This window comes from Dipodomys spectabilis, unplaced genomic scaffold, assembly GCF_019054845.1.
Source record: "Dipodomys spectabilis isolate Male_0828 unplaced genomic scaffold, ASM1905484v1 ptg000783l, whole genome shotgun sequence".
NCBI classification, from domain to species: Eukaryota; Metazoa; Chordata; class Mammalia; order Rodentia; family Heteromyidae; genus Dipodomys; species Dipodomys spectabilis.
This window is the reverse complement of record NW_024871460.1, coordinates 11,790,859-11,809,586: the sequence shown is the minus strand read 5'-3', so window position 1 is coordinate 11,809,586 and position 18,728 is coordinate 11,790,859. Positions and strand designations below refer to the sequence as shown.

The following is an 18,728-nucleotide window of genomic DNA, read 5'->3' as shown; positions in this document are numbered from 1 at the left end:
CTGCTGAGAAGAATGTGTACTGTGTTGTTTTAGGGTGAAGTACTCGGTAGATGTCAGTTAATTCCGCTTGAAGTGTGGCCTCACTTAATTCGGTAGCTTCTTTGCCAATCCTCTGGTTGGTAGACCTGTCCTTTGGTGAGAGTGGTGTGTTAAAGTCTCCTAGTATTATCGTATTGGGATCTATTTTATTCTGTAAGTTTGAGAGCATTTGTTTAACATATCTGGGTGCACCAATATTTGGGGCATATAAATTGATGATGGTAATATCCTCCTCTTGGATTGTTCCCTGTATTAATATGTAGTGTCCGTCCTTGTCTTTCTGTACTGATTTTAATGAAAAGTTTATTTTGTCAAATATCAGGATAGCTACACCTGCTTTCTTACGGGGGGCATTTGATTGGTAGATCCTTTTCCAACCCTTCACTCTGAGTTTGTTTGTATGTTTAAAAATATGGAACGCTTCACGAATTTGCTTGTCATCCTTGTAGAGGGGCCATGCTAATCTTCTCTGTATTGTTCCAATTTTAGTATATGTGCTGCCAAAGCAAACACTGTGGATGTTTTTCTGTGAAGAAGCAATGCCTCTTACTGCTAACACCATGTTGTAAACCTTGGGGATTTAACATCATGTTGAGAGCGGCAGAATTGGAAATAGACAGATGGAAATAGAGCTAATAAGTGTGATCCACTATAAAATCAATCTCTAGACATTTCATCCTGCAACTTTGCTGTTTAAGCATTCTTAAGAAAAGTTTCAATTAGTTGTAAAAAAAAATTTCTCATTCTATGCATTTTAATAATCCTGCTTTCTCTTTATTTATGTTCTAGATGAAAGTATTAAGGACATCAACTTTAATCCTACTGATATTAAATAAAACATCTTTTTATGTTAAATAATATTTACTAAATATTAAATATATTATTCTTATGAAGATAATCTTTAGGTTCTCTAATAATTTGGTAGATAATAAATATAAAGGTATATTTTCATTTAAAATAGCTTCTTAGAATTAGTATAGCAGAGAATAAAAAGTATAAGTGTTATAAGGGAATTGAATTCTTCCTCACATTTTAAAAACCCATAAGTGTTTAAGGAAAACCACAAATAAAATTATATTAATGTAATGAATATATTTATAGTATTTGGAGAAAATTAGAATATTTGGGGGGAATTAATGGTATATAATTCCCAATTATAATGAGTAATAAATTATAACAAGTAATAAATGTGTATTCCAAATTAAAGTTTCAGTATAATTTCCTCCTGTTTGAAATAATTTGTGAATTTAACTTTTAACATAAGGGTAAGTTTCTGGTTTGGGATTGGTTTGTAGGGTCTTCTGATAGGAATAATTATCAATATAAGTTTTTTTTTTAAGTTTAAATTATTTTTTACTGTATACCATTTATAAAGGCATGAGTTGTTACTATTCTCTTATTCTCATGATTATAGGGCAAACTAATTTTAGAAATCACATTACTTAGCAACCTAAGACAAATAAAACAAAAATTAGACAGATGTAATCTTATTTTCATTTAGTGTAATCTATTTTCTGTGGCTTTAGTCAAAATCTGTTAAGAGCTTCGTGATTTTCTGACTCAGAGTACAGTTACTAATAACTACAATAAATGACTAAGCAGCAAGCATTCTACCGAAGTCCAACAAAGAGTCCTAGGTAAAATACAATAAAATGGAAAAATTGAGGTTTTTTTTTTCTTACAATTGGCTGAATCATAAGACCAAGAAACAAATTGCATCCTGTAAGTTTTGGGCAGTTCAGAACCACTACAGGATAAGATTTGTTACATACTATGGAACTGTTGATATTCAACAATTTTGAACTATAAAGTTAAAAGTTTCATCAAATTTAATATAATATAGTAATAATTGAAATTTAGAAAGTTGAGTAAAATTAGAAACAAAAAGATTTGCACAGTGAAAATAGTAAAATAAAACAATTCAGTTGACTCTGGTGGCTCATGGCTATATTCCTAGCTACTCAGGAGGGTAAGATGTAAGGATTAACATTGCAAGCCAAAAGAGGCTGTCATCTTCTATTAATCAAATAGCCAAAAGTGGAGATGAAGTTGACTGAGTGCTAGTCTTGATCAAAAAGCTAAGGAAGAAACTATAATTCCTTGAACTCAAATCTCGGTAGACACACGTGTGCGTGCACTCGTGCACACACACACACACACACACACACACACACACATACGCATGCATAAATTATTTCAATAGGTGTCTCACACTTAGGAGGCTGAAAGTAGAAGGATAGTAGATCAAGGCCATTACAGATAGAAAAAATTTGAGAGACTCTATCTGAACAAGAACAAAAATAAATAAACAGCAAAAACAGGACTGGAAGTATGGCTCAAGTGATAGACCATCAGTCCAGCAAGTACAAGGCCCTGAATTTAAATCCTAGTATTTCCAAGTGAAAAGAGTTTCAAAAAGAAACAAAGGATTATATGTTGCTGATAATTTGTGAACTGATAAAGTCCAAAAATTAACCATTGTCTTTGGAAATATATGTTGGTCATAAGGCTTGAACTCTGGGCCTAGGCTCAGAGTTCGTCAGGTCTGTCCTTCAGCTCTTCAGCTCAAGGCTAGCACTCTACCACATGAGCCACAGTGCCACTTCCAGATTTCTGAGTGTTTTATGGGTGATAAGAATCTCACAGAGTTTCCTGTCTAGGCTGGCTTTGAGCCTTGATTCTCAGATCTCAGCCTCCTGAATAGCTAGGATTACAGGTGTGAGCCACAGATGCCTGGCATGGAAAGATGTTTTTCTTGTACTGGGGTAAAGAGACTGAAAAAGAGAGATTGATATTTGTGGCCTAATACTCTGTAAAGCAGTTTTGGTGTAAAGATTATTTGCTGTCAATGTAACCAAATCTCCACAGACACTTGAAGTTAATTGGTTATGTAATAAGGCCAATAGATACCAGATACTTAGTATTATAGGTAAGTCCAGAAGGTAAGATTGAAATTGAAGATCAATCAACTATGTTTGTAATGATTTGATACAGTATACTAAACCTGAACAACTGAAGACCAATGTTTTTATAATTAAAATTATTTTTCCAATATTGTTTTTATTTTATATTTGTTTCAATTTTTGACATATACAAATTTAAACATATCTGTGAAATATACTGTGATGTTTTAATGTGTCTATATTGCATATTGATTAACTCAGAGTAAGTAGCATAACCAGTATTTTAGATTTACATTTGTCTTTATTTTTTATGTATTCATTTTTATATTTTTGTCAGTAGTGGGGATTTAACTCAGGACCTGGTCACCATCCCTGAGCTTTTTCACCAAGGCTAGTGTCCTACTACTTTGAGCCAGAGCACCACTTGGGTTTTATGGTGGTTAATTAGAGATAAAAAGTATTACAGAATTTCTTATCTCTGACTGGCTTTGAACTGCTATCTTACAATCTCAGCATCTTGAGTACGTAGGATTACAGTTATGAGCCACTGGTGCTGGGCTTTTCAAAAATTATTTTCTTCTTCTTTTTTTTTAATTGTGAAAATACTGTACAGAGGGGTTACAATTACATGGGCAAGATAATGGGTACATTTCCTTTCAAGCATTGTTGCCTCCTCCTTTGTTTCCTTTCCCATCCCTTCCAATCCCTCCCAGCCCCCGCTTCTATTTTTTATTTTTTAGTAATAGTACTGGAGATTGAAGTCAGAGCCTTGTGCTTTCTAGGCAGACACTATATCACTTGAGCCACACTTCTAGCCCACCTTTCCCTGTTTATTAACAAGTTAGCATTTCTCTTCATGTCTAGACCATCCTGGGCTTGATCTTGTTTTTAGAGATGACTTTTCCAAGCCACTGGCTGAGGTGGAGTATCTTGAACTTTTTGCTTGGGCTCATTTCCAACTGAGATTTTGGATCTCCACTACCCCAGTAACTAAGGTTACAACTTGAATCACTGTGCTCTGCTATTCTTTTGTATGTTTTGCTATGATATAGTATTTAGTAATGCATAACTTTTACTTTTTGATTTATAAAGGACTCTCATTCTTTTTTTTTTAAATATACTATTCCTGGAGCTTTAACTGAGGCCCTTAGCACTGTCTCTGACCTTTTGTGCTCGATGCTCTACTATTTTAGTCATAGCTCCACTTCTGGCTTTTTGGTAGTTTGTTGGAGATAAGAATCTCACAGAAATTCTGGCCTGCACTAGATTTGAACCCCTGGTCCTCAGATCTCATCCTTCAGCCAGCAGTATATGCTTAAGTCACTAGTACACAATTCACATAGAATTTTATTAATATATTCTATTATTTACTCCTCAGATTAACTCTATAAAAGAAAATAAAGTGATTTAGGCTAGTAATAGACTAAAATGTATAGACACTGTGATCTCTCAGAGGTCATTATTAAAAATTAAAACCTAAAATATCAAATCATATTAAAACCAAAATTTTTATCACAACATTCTTTCTACTAGGGAAAATTATTTCTACTTTTTATCTAAACTGAACTGTAATAATTATGCGTTAAAATGAATTATGTAATAGTCTAACAAAAGAGGAACTTAAAGAAGGACCTTTTGCAACAATTTCCGGAGAGTTAATTTCCTTTTCTTACAGGTCATATTTATTTGGGGCTTTTTTTCCTTCTTTTCAGGTGAGAGAATGTAAATTACTGGTTTTGAAATTTATGTAGTGGTGAGCAATCTGCTCATTTTGGGAGCATGTTTCAAATTTGTATTACTCTGACTTCATTATAAATAATCACAATTTATCTGAAGCTATATAACTCTGTTTCCTACTATATCAACACTAAGATACACTTCTGTTTTTCCCTTGTATTTGAATAATTCTAGATTATTGGCTCATATTTTAAGAAAATTTGCTTGTTCACTTTTTTAAACCTCATAAAGGATAAGTAAAAAGTGATTTATTACATTTTGTTTGCAAAGATTGCCAGCATGACTATTAATAATGTACATTATTTCATAAGATACCTATTATTTTAATTTAGTGGACTAATTACTTAGCTATTATATGAGGTTTACAACTGCTATCCTCTATTACAAGCATAGTTTCAAAATATTTTGATTGAGGTGATGACTTTGAGTTATAGACAGAAGAGTTACAGTAGTTTCCATTACTTTTAAACAGTTATCAGTTGAAAGCTTACAGCCTAACTAGCATTGCACATAGTAAATTTCTCAAAATGTTATATATTAACATTAAGTTCATAAAATATTTTTGTGATGATAATTCTGTATATACAAGTATGAATTTCACTAGATACAGATTCAAAAACCAAATCATGTAAGCATATTGTAGTTTGAAAATCCAGACCTAAAATTCACCTTTATAATAACTTCTAGTCTACTCTAAAATATATTATCCACATCTAACCTCTATAATTTTTTGAAAAAAAATCGTAAGTATTTATCTTGTTAGCTGTGTCCTTTGTCATGCCAAAACTTTTAAGTTTAAGTCAATCCCATTTATTAAGCCTTTCTTTGATTCATTATTTCTGGATTTTTACTTAGATAGTTTCAATATGTGCCCAGGAGCCCTCATATTTCCCCTACACCTTCTTGTAAAAGTTTCATGGTTTGTAGCCTTACATTGATGTCTTTGATCCGTTTTGAATTGATGCTGGGACAAAATATACTATGATTTAGTTTCAGTTTTCTGCATGTGGACATCCAGTTTTGCCAGCCCCACTTGTTGAACAGGCTGTTTTTATTCTAGCTTTTGTTTTTTTTGCTTCCTCATTGAATATAAGAAAATTACAGATCAATGTTTTTGTGTCTGGGTCTTCAATTCTGTTCCATTTGTCCTCTGGTCTACTTTTATGCCATTACCACGCTGTTTTCATTTGTAGTAGGAATTGAAGATAAGATCTTTAGTCCTCCAACACTGATCTGCCTGCTAAGCTTTTCTCCCACTATTCAGTTTTTTCTTAATTCATAAAAACTTTTGGATTGATTTCTCTATCATATTAAAGAATGCTGTTAGGATTTTGATGAGTATTGTAGTGAATTTTTAATTGATTTGGGGACTATTGTCATTTTCAGGATGTTAATTTTTCCAGTCCAGGAACATTGAAGGTCTTTCCTTAATGATGGAAAATAAGAATAATTTTCCAAATAAGAACAAGGAAGTCCTTTCTTTCTATTCCTCTTCTTTATAGCACCATTTCTTTTTTTTTTTTTTTTTTTACAAATGACAAGTCCAAGTACTGATTTTAACAATCATAAAAAAGCGAGAATGAAATTGATTCCTAGCCTTCCATCAACCCAAAGGATAAACTTTTAGTTCTTATTGCTGATGAGATGATCACTTCTTAATGTTCTTAAGTGGAACCTAAATTCTAAGGATGGTGTATGAGTAGGCAAAACAAAATACCTGGAAGAACATATCTGAAAAAACAAAAAGAAAAATATAAAGAATAATGTTAGCCTGTCACTGGTGTCTCATATCTGTAATCCTAGCTACTCAGAAGACTGAGATCTGAGGATTGCAGTTCAAAGCCAGCCCAGGCAGGAAAGTGGTAGAGTGCTAGCCTTGAGCTGAAGAGCTGAAGGACAGCATCCAGGCCTAGAGTTCAAGCCACAGGACTGAAAAAAAAAAAAGAATACTGCCATCCCAGTTTAATGGAACTTCCATACTTCCATAAAAAAGAAACAAAATAAAAATGCATTAACATTTAATGCATTCCCATATGTATGCTTATCTTCCATTAATATACAGCAACACAGATTTGAAAAGACAAATAAATAAAGGAAAAAAATGCTAAGAAAAGTATGCCAAAGACAATCCAGCTTTTATAACAAGTAACTCAGATTTTTCATCTCCATTAAATCTTTAATGGCTGTCTGGCCAAAGTCACTTATTACACTTTACTAACCCCTTAAGAAGGTCTGTTTTAAAGAAATACTATTGTGTATCTTATAAGGCTTAGCAGTTTCAAATAAAAGAAACCACAAATAACAATTTGTATGCTGTAAGACATTATTAATGTGAAACACTACTATTTTTTTATTCTTGGATTTAAAAATTCTCCCTAATTCATTTTTGCAAGATTGCATGAAAATTAATGAAACATATGGTATATGTTTGTTCAGTAATAGTAGTTGTATTATTCCAAAGACTACTAAGGCCCTGTTTTTCTATACTTTTTTTCCCTAAGATGTGGCATTTATTTAGACATAATGTGATAGTGTTGTCCTTGGGACAAACTCTAAATAGTGACTAACTGTGCTTTACCTTGTTTTTCTCTGGATTTTACACATCATCACATCCCTCCAAGTGAACTCTTTATTGAGTTTCAATAGCACTGAGTGCCAAAGGACAATTAAATTGATTCTCAACAAATTACTAAGGAACACTTTCTTGATTTCAGTGTTTCCCCTTAATTGTGAATCCATGGCAGCTCTACAAATAAATGGGTCACTTAACAGACTTCACTACTAATAATGTAAAAAGCTCACATTACCTAATGCCATTTACAACGTCTCTATTACCACTTGTTATATAGCCAATTATATAAGAGATGAAGACAAAAATAGCTACTATATTTTTATCTTAAACTATGCTCAATACTCTACATACAAACACATGCACACACACACACACACACACACACACACACACACACACAAACACATAGCCAATCTTTCTGGCAGATAAACATACAACCCAATGAAATATTAAATGGTGTTTTTTTAATATTCCAGGTCAGGTGATTTCATTATTTTTATAAACAAGAAACAACTCAAATCATAAAAATAAAATATTTTGGGGAAGATGGATTGCCATTCTCTATTTATTTCAGTATACAGCCATTCATTTACCTACAACTAATTAATTTTACTTTTAGAAAAGCAAATGAAAGCTACATAGGACTAATTCCATGTACAAATTTTCCATTATTTCACCAGTAGTACAGTATTGTTTAATATGTAGCACTTACAATGAATAGAAAAATAAAATAACAGCTACTACTTCTGAAAATAGCTATGATTCCCAGGAATTGTATTAAGTGGCTTATGTATCTCAATTCCATTATTTATAGCAACAGATTTTGCAATGGGCACCACAATGTTCATGCTGTCCTCCACTCTGGGGTTAACTTCATTGCAGGATAAAGAAATTTCCACAGCTCTTGCAACAAAGTCCTACATACTTGGTGGTTTAAATAACACAGGCTTACTAATTTAAAATTCTAGAAATAGAGTCAAAACAAGGCTATATTTCTTTCTACAAGGTCTGCTAGTGGGGGAAAGTTGGCCTCTGACTGTATGGAGAGTTTGGAGGTCACATGTAATTCTTACTGTCAACTTCCTCCACCTCCAAATCCAGAAACAAAAATTCCAATCCTTGTTCTGTGACTTCTGCCTTTGATGGACCACACTAGGAAAGATTTCTTCTTTTAAACACTCAAGTGATAAGATATGGTTCACTTTGATAACCCAGACTACTTTGCCATCTCCAGATCTTTACTCACCATCCCAACCTCAGGTACTCTCTGCCAAATATGTTAACAGCTACAGATTCAGAGAAAATTATTCTGTCTGAAACACCTTATCAGCTTTGCAGTGAGCATTCCCCCATGTGTGTGGCTTAAACTGACATTTGGATTAGTTTTATGTTTTGTTTTAGCTATTTATTGTTTATTATAGAGTCTTCCTTCCTTTCTTCCTTCCTTCCTTTCTTTCTTTCTTTCTTTTTTTGGTAGGTCATGGGGCTTGAACTCTGGACTTGGTTGCTGTCCATGAGCTATTCAGCTCAAGGCAAGCACTCTACCGCTTGAGCCACAGCGCCACTTCCAGGTTTTTCTAGTGGTTTTATGGAGAATGTCTTGAAGACTTTCCTGCCTGGGTTGACTTTGAATCATGATCCTCAGATCTCAGCCTCCTGAATAGCTAGGATTACCGGTATAAGCCACCAGCGCCTGGCTTATTGTAGTTTTTATACACAGGGGTTATGGTTACATGAATGAGATAATGAGTACAACTTTTTGAACAATAACTCTTCTTCCCTCACTCTCTCCCAGTTTTTCCCTCTCATCCCCATAGACAAGATGTACAGTTCATTTTCCACATAGTCTCTAGTGAGTACCACTGTACCATTGTTCAGTCCTCTTCCATACAGTGTCTAGTGAAAACCACTGTTGCTCATCCTTATTCTGCCTTTTATGTGAAACCCTTAAAAACTAGCAAAAAAGATAAAAGGGAAAAAAACTAAAAACAGCTACAATGGCAACTAAAACGTATCTTGTTTACTTATTTTGGAGTTCATTTCATAAAACGTTATTTTATATTATTATATATACATAGCTATGTAGCCTTTGTCAACCACTCCTATTAAAATTCTCCTTTGGCTTCAGTGCATGAGTGTCTAGCATTTTATATAAGTTATCATTCCCCAGTTTGTGAACATCTATATATTTATCTGTCTGTTTGGCTGGCTGGCTGGCTGGCTGGCTCTCTATATATATCATTCTATGTGTTTTCTTGTAGATTTATAAGCACATTCTAATTACAACAAATGAGGGTAACCATTCAACCTATGTTTTTTTTGTCTCTGGCTTACTTCACATAATATAATTTTTCTGTTTTTCCATTTTCTTATGAATGGTGCAATATCATTCTTTCTGTTGAAAGCATGGAATTCCATTGTTTATATAGCACATTTTCCTGATTCATTTGTGTACTGAGGAACATCTGGTTTGATTCCATATTTTGGTTATGGTAAACAGTGCTACAAAGAACATGGTTGTGCTAGTGGCTTTAGTTTGTGATCAATTGGATAAATACCCAGAAGTGGGATTGTTGGGTCATAAGAAGCTCTACATTTAGGCTTTTAAGGAACCTCTATACTGCTATCCAGATGGGTGAAAACTTAAAGAGAGACTTCTCAGATGAAGATGTAAAGAATGGCCAATAGATACATGAGGAGGAATCAGACACCTCTTGCCATAAAATAAATGCAAATAAAAAAAAAAAGCATTGAAATTCAACCTCATTCCAGTTAGAATGGCCAATATCAAGAAAACTTACAATAGCAAATGCTGACATAGATGTTCCCATTGCTGGTAGGAGCATTGACCTTCTTTCTGGGCACAGTATTTCACTATCTTATTATGTAAAAATAAATTTCTTCACTTCCTATGTCAACCACAAAGCAAGAGTTGATTCTGTTATATTAGTTACAAACTCTTAACTCAAAGCATCTATCTTATGAGTCTCTTATCCAACCATACATAAAATTTTTAACTTGCTTCAGATTTTTTTCAATTATTAGACATAATCACTCAAAGAAATCATCCAAAATAAATTTCCAGTCTTTGCTTCACCACAATTTTATATAATTTTCAGCTACCGATATATCAACTAATTATTTTCCTCATATTTCTTGTTTTGCTTTTGCCCTTTCTTTAACCTGCATTAAAAAGAGAAAATCAAATTCCATTTGTATGGTCAGAGAAAATTATGATTTTTTTTCTCCCAATTAGTTTTTTTTTTAACTCTTCAGGATCCCCAAGTCTATAGTCAAAAAAGTGTTGGCTTAATTAACAATTGGCCTATTTTAAAAAACATTTTCAACAAAAGAGAAAAAAAAAGATTCTTGCAAGAATAATACTTCTTCCAGAGTTCAATGAAAAACACATTTGATCTTTGTACTCAGATTGAGTGTCACAACTTGTTGTACATAACTTTTAATATGGTTCCTTGCTTTACATTTATACTCCCATTTAACAAATGAATCTTTTGTTGACTTTTATTCACCTCTGAAAAGACCAAAAATAAAAAAAAGAAAAGAAGGAGGAAAAAAACACCCACAAAAGATAGAAGTGAGTTATTTTTTGAAACTGTTTCCTCCACTTATTTCTAATAATTTGAGTCTGAATATTTCCTTTGACTCCTCAAAATGTAATGTTTTCTGTGAACTAAGTCTTCCAGAATAATAAGCAGCAAATGAAACGATTTGTAATGGAGAAGCAGGTTGAAGAAATAAGGTAAAATAAATTCTGAGCTTTTACCTTTACATATGACCTTACAATCACCTTATTTGCTATTTCTATTAATAAGTAGTTTTAAAAAACTGGTAATTTCTAATTAGTGATCCTGTACTTCACACACTTAAGTATCAACAAAGAATAAGAACTCTGGAATACAGTAACAAAAGGACAAAACTATTTCTAATCAACAATTTCTCCATGACTTCTTATGACAAGAATAATTCTGATTTTTTGCAAAATGGTATTTGCTTTGTTGAATCTCTATGAAGTGCTTTATGACAATAAAAAATATAATGAATTTCCCACTGTTAGCTTCTTCCTTGACACAGAAAAGGTCCTTGCTTGTTCATTTTGAAGCAGGCAAGAGAAAATTACATTAATATGTTTAGATTTTCTCAACTAAAAAAGTTTAAATTGTTTGTCAAAACTTGCATAATTATGTTTTATAATATAAATATAAGTTTTCTAAGTTCTATATTTATCCCGTAATGTTATAATTTATTAAGTATCTCTGTTTAATTTATTTATTTTTGTCAAACAGGGAAATCAACCTAAGACTTCATTATCATATAACCCATGCCTCTATACCTTTTGTTTTTATTTATTTGTTTGTGAGATAAAAATTCACTAAATTTTTTACAGGCTAGCTTCAAACTGAGGATCCTCCTGCCTCTTCACAAGGTCTTATATTTAATATCAATTTCTTTGAAAACAAAATACTCTTTTAGAATTTTTTATCCTTTCTCCTGTTGATATTATCATTCCTCCACAGTATGAAGGGATTATTAAGGACTACTCCTCTCTCACTAGTTCTTTAAATGCCAGTATTATCATTTTCTCTTCTACTACACTCAGATGTTGGAACATCTCTACAATATCATCTTCAGTGGCCACAATTTTGCTGATTTTCAATTTAGTACCTTTCATTCAGACTTCTTTTCTGAACTACAAGACATATTTTACCTCCTTGCAGCTAACATTTATCTTAAGAAATTTTATCTCAGGTGTGATGGTTAGTCTTAAGTGCCAACTTGATGGAGTTGACAAGTACCTGGGAGATTTGCATCCCTCTAGGTATATGAGTAAGAATTTTCAAGAAAGTAAAAACTAATCAGGGAAGAACTGTTACGAATGTGAGCAATAGCATCCTGTAGATTGGGACCCCAGATGGATAAACGCGGAAGAGAGAAAGAGTGAGCGAGTATTGAAAATTTCTCTCTTCTGCTTCCTGGCTGCATGATGGACTAAAATTTCTGAATCAATGAAACAAAATAAATCTTGCTGCCTCTGTAAGGTGGTTTAGTTACAGTGATGCAATCAAATATTTTATTACTGCTTCATTTATATAACCTTAAGTAATTTTAAACATATTTTACAAAGTCTATTAAAATGTCACTATGATGATAATCACTAAGATATTTTGAACAAACTGAAAACTAAAAAATGATATATGCTATTTGACATTGTGTTATTAAACTCAAAATGGGTATGTTTACATTGAAAATGTATTTGAATTATAATTTAAATTTTTGGAGGAAACCAAACAGAATTAAAAATTCTGAATTTAAGTATTTTCATCAAGATATTAAGTACTACTTGGTTTTGTAAATTAGATGAACACCTCACTAAAATTATTCTGGCGGATATGTGAGTTGGTTCCCATTACACATTTTATTGCAATCCATCTGAACACACAGAGGAGTTTAGGGAAAATGTCCTGACATTTGGAAATTCACTGCCGTTAGCTCTATTTCTTTCTATTTTCTACTAACCTATAATCACTGGGAATTTACTTATTCTCCTTCAGGCAGTTTCTCCATCCAAATATTTTAAGTAATAAAGAGAAAATAGTTGAAAGCATAAAATTCTAAAGAAGGGCCATTATTTTGTATAGTTTCTAAAATATCTTTTCAAAATAATTTAATTCTTCAATTCCCAGGTGCTATACTAAGTTCTGCAATTTTATAAAAGTTAAATTCCTTCCCCAGAAACAGATAATAACATTATTATTACCCGATATAATTTTTTGTGTTAGAGATTAGTATTTGTTTTTATAATTACATTTTATTTCCATATTTATAGAATTTTTAATATTTAGAGAATTGTTATTTAAAATTATAATGTGAATATTCCTGGATAATATAGTACCTGCAGAACAATTAATGAATGAATTTGATTTGCTAATTTTGCCTGATAATGAGTTAGTGGCATAAATTCAACATAAGATTGTTAAAGAATAAATGAGGGTCAATTTCACCATCTTAGTCTAGCAGATACATTTAATACCTACAGTAACTATCTGACCAGAAGAATAATCCAGAGGAAAATATCTTTTAATGCTTTACCTACAGGCTTATGTTTCACCCCTTGTGCCTAAACTTTCTACTTCCAGTTTTGATCATCTGTTTTGAATAAAGAGGCATGTATTCAAACTGAGACCCTAAGGGGTCTTTCATTACAAAGACTATTCTTCTACCTTAAGAGAAGGCACATATAAACTGATTAAGAACCTGGGAAGCCCTTTTTACCCTGAGAATTGACCATAGAATAATCCTTTCAAGTATCATTCAAGGGATATTATTAAAATATGAAAATACTATTCCTATATAAAACTACTAAATGAAGATCCACAGAGAAGGAACTCATCTAATAGAACTTCTCATTTGCCATTGCATATATGAACTCCATTAAGATAAAATATCCTGCATTTCATTTCTTATGTATCAGCAGTATTGTTTTACATTTCTATACTATTTCTACTTGGTAAAAATAATGTGGATCCAGCTATTAATTGTAGAACAGTTCTAAGATGAGTGACATCTTTCTCACACATATCTCAGTCTTACTCCCTTCAAGTTCATTCAAGTTCATTCATTTGTTCATCATTGTTCACGAGCACATCATCATATTAAAATCTTCGTGAATAAAAGTGAACCAAAATAATATATAAATTCAAGGATTCAGTTTTGCTTAGTGACAGCCAGCTGCAAGGCAGGAATGATCTTGTCTTCTGTTTATAGTTATGAAACAACATCTTCCTCTTTATGTAGAAGGTTCTTTCTTACTAGTTTTTGCAATATATTCTTAAGAGAAAGCATATAACACTTGAATTTAGTAGAGGTTCTCTGATATGTATATGTATAGTCAAATATTTGTGTATCCAAATCACATTCTAATTTTATAGGCCATGGTTCTGTTTTTATAATTGTGTCTATACCATTGCTCACCTCTCTTCTTTTATTCTGTAGGGTTCTTGAGAGTTAGGACTGGACTTTACACATTTTTTGTTCATCTTCTAAATCAATATATGTACACATTAGTAAACAATTCATGAATAAATGAATTAATAAATAAGTTAATTTTAGTATTGATCCAGCTTTTCAACCAACTCTAATTATATTAGTTGTTTTCCCACAGCTTTGTTTCCTTCAGTTTTGTTTTCCTCACAGTATTCCTACATCTGAAATACAAGCATTGCTTTAGCAGTCATATAACTGCAAGTACAATCATCTTATGTCTTGGATACAGGCAAGTCAGCCAAGGACCTGATCTGATTTGAGGTATATCCTTTACAAGGTCCTTAATTTTCAGCAGAATCTAGGTTTTATTTTTCCTTTCTTTTTATTTTTTTTTGTAGCTTGTAGAGGCAGTCACTATTTCCTGTTCTATCACCCTCTTCATCACAAGGCATTTTGCTTCTCAAAGCCAACTAGAATAATGTGTCTATTTTCTGCTCTTATTACTTTGGCACGTTTAAATATCACATATGGGACCATGTGGCATTTGTCTTTCTGTAGCTCTCTTGTTTTCTTTAGAGTAGTGTCCTTCAAGTCCATCTACATTGTTGTGCAAGACACTTGAAAGTGTTTTTTCCCCATTCACATTCTTTTCTATAATTGTTGCTCTTAAATAATAGCATTTCCACAAGTGACAGTTCATATGATATTGAGATTTTAATTTAAGTTGACCTAGTAATCAGTGATGCTAACTATTTTCTCATATGCCTGTGAGCCATTTATATCTCATCTTGAGGATGTATTTTCAGGTTCTATGTCTATTTTCTAATTCAGGTTTCTGTCTTTTTGGTATTAATTTTGAATTGTCTCTTTCCATAGTTAAAGTAAATACATTACTATCTTGAACATCTGGAAGTGTTCCAATGCATTATTTGATACTGGATGAAAAAATTAAAACTGTGAGTAAAAGGAGTTAAATGAATATTATATAAGAATACAACCAGCACATGACAGAATCAGGATGCAGGAGATGTGCTATTCATAATTTCTTTTGCACTACAAAAATAGATAACCTGGAGGAAGGAAAGGCAACAATTGATGTTGTTTATTTGCTAGCTCTACAGAGGATTTGCCTTCCTTTATTTATTTTGTTGTCACTAAATAAGAAATAAGTTTTAGACTTTAGTGAAGGTAGATTAAGCCTCACTGATTAGTAAGTCAATGAAATTACTTAATTACCTTGGCTTCTGCTCCATAACATGTATTTCTTCCTTTTTGAATTTAAAAGCATGGAATTTTTCTCCTTGCTCAGAGATCATGAGAGAGGTCAGCACTTTGTCTAAGTGCTTAATCTAAGTACTAAACAATTTTTTCTAAATTATTTTATATTTTATTTGATTTTGGCTCAGAAGTTTAAACTCAGAGCTATCCTCATGTTAGACAAATACCTTACAATTAAGCCACATCCTAAGTCAGACATATACATTTTAAAAGTCAGTCATAAATAAAGCATATTAAAATATTTAATGAGAAATTTGCAGATCTATTTTTTCCCTAAGGACTGTATTTTGTAATAACAAAATATACTTTCATAAAAATAAACAAAAATCTTTTCACAAACATGATTTTTTGTAGTTAATTAGTTATTTACAGATGGGAGTCTTATTATTTAGCCCAGTCTAGATCTCTAAATCCTCCTACCTCAGCTTTGAAGTGTTGGGATTATCTGCTATGTTAGGCCACATCTCTCTGCAGTAAAATATATATATATATATATATATATATATATATATATATACAAACTTGTATATGGTTAAAGGATAAAAAGTATTTAATAGTCAGTTCCGGGAAGATGGCGGAGGAGAAGCTGGAATCTGAACAAGCTCTTGCATAGAAAACAGTTTCAGAGTTCCAGTGAACAGTCCCAAGCCAGAGAATCACACCAAGTGTGCCAACACAGGACAGAGAGTTAGTCAAGAGAGGGGAAGCCAAGCAGACACATCTGAGCAGCTGCCGCTGCGGCGGCAGGGTCGCAGCGGCGACCACCGCCACGGAGGCATACCTGAGACGCAGTCTGGGACGAAGGAGCCAGACGCAGCAGACGAGCGGATTCTACTCAACACCAGCAAGAACCGACAAGGAGCGGACAACTTCATCCTGCACTTTGCAGACCAGAGACGACCCGGAATCCAAGACTCCGCGTGAGTAGAAGCCCCACTTCCTCACTCCTTCTCTGGGAGCAGAGGAGGGAAGGCCACCCCTCCACCCCCAGCACCGGTGATCTCCATCTTGGATACCAACAAAGCTCGGAGGAGCGGCTAGCTCCAGCTCAGGCCTTGGAATAAAACTAGTCATTTAGCAGGTCACAAGAACTTAACGGCGAAGTGACCTCACAGACTCAGTTCCATCCAGGGAAAAGTCACCCAGCTCAGGCGCCAGCCATTGGAGTGGCTCTCCTCACCGGGTAACCAGAGCCAGAGGCTGCCCCTCCCTCTAGCAGCCACCACAATCAATTGAAAAACAGAAACCCTGAGAATGGCTCCAGGCTGGGTGCTGTGAGTTTTTTTTCACAAAATAGCCCCAGGGAAAAGCTACTGTTTGCTGAAAGGCCTCAACTCTACCCAGAACCTAGCCTCATCACTGCATCCCCCTCTTTTGTGATTCTCAAAGCAGATCACCCTCCCAGTAAACTAACCTGGGAGGGGGATCTCAAAATCTTGGGTAAAGCAGAGCATTTTTCTGCCTGTTCCAACAAACTGACTTAAGAAACCAATCAAGCCACAGGACCTCAAGCTGACCAGAGACTCCAACCAGACTCTGATTACAGACAAAAGGGAGATACAGGACTCTTCCCACCCCTCCCAAAAAAAAAAAAAAAATCAAAGAACTTTTTTTTTTCTTCTTCTTCTTTTCTTTTTTTTCTTTTTCTTGTTTTGTTTTTTTTTTCATTTTTTGTTACCTTATATATATATAAAATTTTTTTTTTTTGCTTTTCTAAAACTTTTATTAATCTTTAATTTTTGCCTCTTCTGAAAAAATAATTGTTTTCCATTAACTTTTTTTTTTTTTCTCCTCTTATAATTTTTATTTTAGGAATACGTGAATGTGTGTTTTCTTTTCTTTTCTTGTCTTCTTTCTCTTTTTCTTTCATTCTTAATTATCTTTTTGTTTTTTGTCTAGCTCTACTGAACTTCTGATCTTTTCTTCTCACTTTCCTATCCTTTCCATCTTTTCCTCTTTGTTCATCTTTATGTGACTTAACTCTTGTCCTGCACATCCTCAGATAAACCCGTAGTTAACCAGTAGACCCTATCCCCATTGTGTACACACTTAATCCACAAACTTATTACTCAATTCAAAACCTCTGAGACTTAAATTCATTAATAGCAGTACTACCTCTTTATACCTATATAATATTTTAAGCATTTTTTTAAAGTTTTTCTCATCTCCTCTATGTCCCTCCCTTTCTCTCAACATGTTCATATTCCTCTATAAATAGATGGTCTTTTAATCTCTAAAATAACATTAATTTTTACGTTTCTATTTTATTTTCTGGTCTCTTTTCATTCCCCTTTCCCTTTCTTCTTTTTCTCTCTCTCTCTACTTGCATCCTACCCAACCTATTTCCTGCATTGTGATTAGGACATAGTTAACTCTCCCTGTGCCTCCCCACACCAATCTATTCCTATTTTTTACCCACATCTCTCCCTAACCCTAATAATTTCTGGTTTTCCAAATTCTTCTCTGCGGTTCGAAGTCCTTTAACATATAGTTGTTTGATGTCGAATAGATGTATCTGTTGAACTAGATTGTATCTGTAGACTATTGACTGTACAAATGCAAACTTTGGTTGATGGTTGCCTTAAGATAGTGTTCTAGCACAAAACTGGTGCTATCTTCATCTCAAATGGGCAGAGTAAGCCGGAAAAACACAAGAAAAATGGCAAATTCGGGTATCTCAATTCCCAATCCTGATAATCAGGGGTTAGAACAGATAATGAATAATCCAGAGGAGAGTTCCCAAACAGCTCTACAAACACTGCTGGCAAACATGATAAATGAAAAGTTTGACAACGTACAAAGGACTCTGTATGAGCGTGATAGGGAGAGAGAGGAGACATCCCAGAAGTTTATACAGGAATATCATAAGCGTGAGGAAGCTACTCAAAAACTGATACAGGATTTGCGTGAACAACTTGAGAATACTCAAAGAGAAAGAGAGGAATGGCGTGAGCAGGCTGAGAACACTCAAAGAGATCTGCAGGAATCCCACGAACGGGAGGAAGCTAATCAAAGAGTAATACAGGAATTGAGAGACCAGGTAGAGAACACACAAAGATCACTAAAGGCATTCATGGAATCCATTAACAAAGAGCTGAAGGAAGTCAGGGAGACCACAAAGGGAATGCTGAATGGAACCCAACAGAAGGAATGGGAGCCCAAAGAAACCATAACCAATCAACTAAGTGATTTGAGGA

General features: G+C 33.6%; 1 non-coding gene across 1 annotated transcript; it reads right to left on the bottom strand.

Moving 5' to 3' along the window:
* Positions 1-445: 445 nt before the first annotated feature.
* Positions 446-552, bottom strand: LOC122102506. Its single transcript, XR_006146516.1, has one exon. It is a non-coding gene; the product is annotated as a U6 spliceosomal RNA (small nuclear RNA).
* Between the last annotated feature and the right edge of the window lie 18,176 nt (positions 553-18,728).